Consider the following 6,000-nt stretch of genomic DNA (forward strand, 5'->3'; position numbering starts at 1 on the left):
CTGACAACTAATGAAAACCCCAAATTCAGTATCTCAGAAAATTTGAATATTGTGACGAGGTACAATATTGAAGACACCTGGTGCCACACTCTAATCAGCTAATTAACTCAAAACACCTGCAAAGGCCTTTAAATGGTCTCTCAGTCTAGTTCTGTAGGCTACACAATCATGGGGAAGACTGCTGACTTGACAGTTGTCCAAAAGACGACCATTGACACCTTGCACAAGGAGGGCAAGACACAAAAGGTCATTGCTAAAGAGGCTGGCTGTTCACAGAGCTCTGTGTCCAAGCACATTAATAGAGAGGCGAAGGGAAGAAAAAGATGTGGTAGAAAAAAGTGTACAAGCAATAGGGATAACTGCACCCTGGAGAGGATTGTGAAACAAAACCCATTCAAAAATGTGGGGGAGATTCACAAAGAGTGGACTGCAGCTGGAGTCAGTGCTTCAAGAACCACCACGCACAGACGTATGCAAGACATGGGTTTCAGCTGTCGCATTCCTTGTGTCAAGCCACTCTTGAACAAGAGACAGCATCAGAAGCATCTCGCCTGGGCTAAAGACAAAAAGGACTGCTGAGTGGTCCAAAGTTATGTTCTCTGATGAAAGTAAATTTTGCATTACCTTTGGAAATCAAGGTCCCAGAGTCTGGAGGAAGAGAGGAGAGGTACAGAATCCACGTTGCTTGAGGTCCAGTGTAAAGTTTCCACAGTCAGTGATGGTTTGGAGTGCCATGTCATCTGCTGGTGTTGGTCCACTGTGTTTTCTGAGGTCCAAGGTAAACGCAGCCGTCTACCAGGAAGTTTTAGAGCACTTCATGCTTCCTGCTGCTGACCAACTTTATGGAGATGCAGATTTCATTTTCCAACAGGACTTGGCACCTGCACACAGTGCCAAAGCTACCAGTACCTGGTTTAAGGACCATGGTATCCCTGTTCTTAATTGGCCAGCAAACTCGCCTGACCTTAACCCCATAGAAAATCTATGGGGTATTGTGAAGAGGAAGATGTGATACGCCAGACCCAACAATTCAGAAATGAAGGCCAATATCAGAGCAACCTGGGCTCTCATAACACCTGAGCAGTGCCACAGACTGATGGACTCCATGCCACGCCGCATTGCTGCAGTAATCCAGGCAAAAGGAGCCCCAACTAAGTATTGAGTGATCTATGTGCTCATACTTTTCATGTACATTTTTTTCAGTTGGCCAACAGTTCTAAAAATCCTTTTTTTGTATTGGTCTTAAGTAATATTCTAATTTTCTGAGATACTGAATTTGGGGTTTTCATTAGTTGTCAGTTATAATCATCAACATTAAAAGAAATAAACATTTGAAATATATCAGTCTATGTGTAATGAATGAATATAATATACAAGTTTCACTTTTTGAATGGAATTACTGAAATAAATCAACTTTTTTATGATATTCTAATTTTATGACCAGCACCAGTATATGGTGGAATGTGTTGTAGTAAGGGTGTGCTGTATGGCAAGCCGTTTTAGCTTTTAATCCTCTTTCAATCCTCAACATCATGAACCACATGTACTGCAAGCCATTGTAAACAAAATAGTAAAGGTTGTACATTACAGATTTTGCAGCATACTTGAGCATTTACATTAAAAAATAAACATGTTTAAAAACTGCAGACTGAAAATACATCTAACCCATCTATGCTCTATCACGTAATCTACAGTACATATCTACGGTGGCCGAGAAGTGCAAAACAAATTAACATTTTAGAAAACAAAATTACAAAAAAAAAAACCAAATTTACAACAAAAACAAAAATAAATTTACAAGAGCTGAAACACTTTTACCAATGCCGAAACAAATTTACAAGAGATGAAACACTTTTACCAATGCCGAAACAAATGTACAAACGGCCGATCAGACGGAAAGGGTAGGTACAATACACAGGAAGTGCTTGTTGCTTACCTTCTGTCAATCAAACTGTTTCGCAAGGGTGAATTGAACGGAGTTTGTGATGGTAACGCTAAATAGTGATGTGCAGATGAAGCCTCATTAAAGCTTTTAAAGCTTTTTCCTGATTGTGCTGAAAATACCTGAGCGGGGGAAGGGGGGTTAGGATTGCACCTATAAAAAATATAACGGGTCTTACACCGTCATGAGAACATTATCAAAATGTTTTATTTAGAGTGTTTAACATTTATTATTTTCATTCTTTATAATAATAATTCTGAACCATATTTTAGGCAGAACAACGCACTCTGCACACTCATACAGCGGTGTATTAAACAGGTTGTATTGCTGATAAACCTGCACACACACCGCGTTACTAAGAATAAAAGTGAACACTACTTAATATAATAACCAAACGCTTTCTAATTCCCACGGTAGCAGCAGTTTCCTTCTGTTTCATACACATCACCCTGTCTCCCACTGATAAAAATACGGAACAAAGCGCGTCCTGTATCAGTTCAATACAGAGCGCGGCGTTTAGTCTCCAAATAAAGAATAATTCTGTACTTTATGGGACGGTTGGTAACTCTAGTTCAACTGAGTTCAAGTGAGATAAAAGACAGCACCAAAGCTTAGAATCAGTCCCGCACATTCCTGCTGGTTTAATACAAGCTCCGATACTCTGAGTCGAGTGTTACAAAAGTGAAACAGGCTTCAAAGGCTTCAAATGTTCCGTCCGTAATAAACAATGTTTTGTCCATTTTGTGTTAATTATTTCAGCCAGTTGGCAGCTTTTGTTTTTCTTGTGGGAATACTTTAGATGTTTAGAAGAGTGGACGGTAGATAGAGATGCACAGGCGAAGTCTAAACGTCTGCACAAACAATCTAAGAACTTCCCACAAGAAAAACAAAAGCGGATCAACTGGATAAAATGATTTCCACAAACTAGACAAAACATTGTTTAGCGTTACCATCACAAACTCCGTTCACTTCACCCCCGAGAAACAGTTTGATTGACAGCAGGTAAGCAACAAGCACTTCCTGTGCATTGTACCTACCCTTTCCGTCAGATCTGCCGTTTGTAAATTTGTTTCGGCATTGGTAAAAGTGTTTCAGCTCTTGTAAATTTGTTTTGGCATTGGTAAAAGTGTTTCAGCTCTTGCAAATTTGTTTTTGTTTTTGTTGTAAATTTGTTTTTGTTTTTGTTGTAAATTTGTTTTTGTTTTTGTTGTAAATTTGTTTTTGTTTTTTTGTAACTTTGTTTTCTAAAATGTTAATTTGTTTTGCACTTCTCGGCCACCATAGATAAGTAAGAGGTTTTCCTTTCAGTTAAAAAACAAAAAACATAATTTGGCACTAACAGGGTTAGATAAGCGCAACCCTCAAGATCACATGATGTAACCACAGACATTTCTGTAGCAGCCAAAGACAAAAAGAAAGTCCTGCAGAAACAGGATCAAGCTTACTCAAAAATCAAGCTATCAAATTATCACCATGAGATTGTACAAGGACAAATACCATGGTCCACCTTTCTTGAACAACCATTTGAATAAAGTCAAAGTTTGAGTCAGTCAAACCCAAGGTAGATGTATTTTGTAAGTCTCAACAAAAGACTTTTCAGCTTCAGGTGTCCTTTGAATATAACTATGGGCCTTTAGGTCCTGCCTGTGAGTAATGTCACATAACAGAGCCCTAAGAACAGAGAAATAAGAGTATGGCCTTGTGCACATGAACGTTAAAGAAGGCCTTAGCTAGATCAAAAGCCATTTGCTATATTTTGGCACCTGACTGAGAATAGTTCACAGATTTGGGATCTCAGATGCCCCAGAGATAACAACAGAGTTTACTGGTTGTTTATTGCACTCAGTGATAAGTATCAGGTTCCCCTGGGGCAACATATTTATTTATTTATTTTTAGATTTAAACAATGCTAGCATTTATTAAAGAATGGAGAATGATCTGTAATCAAATTTTGGTTTGATTTGCACCGGTGCAGCCCCTTTTTCCAAATTTACGTAGTATTTCTCTTGTATCCATAAATAAAAGTGGACAATTTTGACAAAATGTACACAGCTCTAGGAGGGATCAGTCATTGTCTCTTACAGAAATAGTGATACCTCCAGGCATTATTTCCAATCTTATTCCAAAAGGCGCACATAAGATCGCACCCCATAAGATTTATAGGACAGATTGCAGAAATTAGGAACTGATGTTTAAACTCTCTATTACTATAAACATATATGAGTGGAATGCTATGTTTTATGAAGACATTAGTAGGTTGCTCCTAAGTCTACTAAAAATCTGAAATCTCTATATTGCACTATTATATATATTTCCGGAGAAAATGCGAGTGTGATTGCTGTGTGCCGGTCGGCGTGCATGCGCGCTTATCCGAACGCCGTATCTAAGCTGGGAGCAGCGTCGACGGGCCGGACGGCTCAGAGTCGGAACAGCGTCAACGTCCGGACGTCTCAGAAACGGGCGTGGCAGACGGGCGGGGCTGTGTATGACCATGCTGTATCCAAGTCGGGGTGTCATCAGTGGGCTAAACAAATTAGAGTTGGAAGGGCGTTGATATCTCGAAATATTAAAAAAGTGGGTGTGGCAGGCGGGCGGGGCTGCGTATGACCATGCTGTATCCAAGTTGGGGTGTCATTAACTGGCCAGATGATTTACAGTTGGAACGGTGTTGATATCTCGAAATATTAAAAAATGGGCGTGGCAGGTGGGCGGGGCTGCGTATGACCATGCTGTATCCAAGTCGGGGTGTCATCAGTGGGCTAAACAAATTAGAGTTTGAACGGCATTGATATCTAGAAATATAAAAAAAAGTGGGCGTGGCAGGCGGGCGGGGCTGCGTATGACCATGCTGTATCCAGGTTGGGGTGTCATTAACTGCCCGGATGATTTACAGTTGGAACGGCGTTGATATCTCGAAATTTCCAAAAAATGAATGGAAGTGAATGGGGCTGAAAACCGGGCGTGGCAGGTGGGCGTGGGTTCGAGTCCCCATGCTGTATCTGAGTCGGGGTTACATCAGTGGGCTTTACGATTTAGAGTTGGAACGGTGTCGATATCTCAAACTTTCAAAAAATGAATGGAAGTGAATGGGGCTCTTATAGGTTAAATAAAGGTTATAGAAATAACCATGAAATAACCATTAAAAAAAATGAATGGAAGTCAATGGTATTGCGCAATCTATGATCGGCTGTGTCTCATTTACAGCTTTCAGGCATAGTGCACTTACACAGTGCTCACACTTCGGTCCCTCCTTTAGCATGTAGCCATTGCCATTGATTTGAATGCATTCGTTAGCCTTGAAGCTAACGGATATAAATATCTTCTTTTCTGTTGCAACGCGAACGATTTGACGCTCAAAGCTAAGTGTTACTGGCTTATAATTTCATTCTGTGCAGCGTTTTCACCTTAAAAATCACTAATACTTTAGTTACAGACCAAAATAAGTCCGATTTTTTGTCGGCGGCCATTTTCTGTTCTCAGAACGGCCTGAACATGTCGCCTACGTCATCAAGTTGACGTTCTATGGAAAGCCAAAGGTGTCAAGATTTTTGTCCAAAAATTCGGGCAAAAACGGGCATAAATGCCACACGGATGGGCGTATCCGGATGATTTTTTGGATTTGGGCGCTAATTAATGACCTGGTCGATCAAGGGTTGGAACGGCGTTGATAGCTCGAAATTTTATTCAAACTGAATGGGAGTCAATGAGGAAAAACGGGCACCTTAAAACGGGCACTGTGCCCACAGTGTTGGTTCGATCCAAAAGCTGTATACAAGCGCTCTATTCCTGTATGGGCCGGACGATTTGGCACTGGAACGGGGTCGATATCTCGAAAACTGCGGGAGAAGAAGCACGGACAAAAAACGGGCAGAATAATAATAATATATTGAAAACGAAAAAACCAATAACAATAGTGTGCTTGCATTCTGCAATCACACTAATAACAATAGTGTGCTTGCATTCTGCAATCACACTAACTAGAGAGTGCATTTCCGGAGAAAATGCGAGTGTGATTGCCGTGTGCTGATCGGGCGGGCGCGCGTATCCCAATGCTCTAT

This window comes from Trichomycterus rosablanca, chromosome 20, assembly GCF_030014385.1.
Source record: "Trichomycterus rosablanca isolate fTriRos1 chromosome 20, fTriRos1.hap1, whole genome shotgun sequence".
Lineage (NCBI taxonomy): Eukaryota > Metazoa > Chordata > Actinopteri > Siluriformes > Trichomycteridae > Trichomycterus > Trichomycterus rosablanca.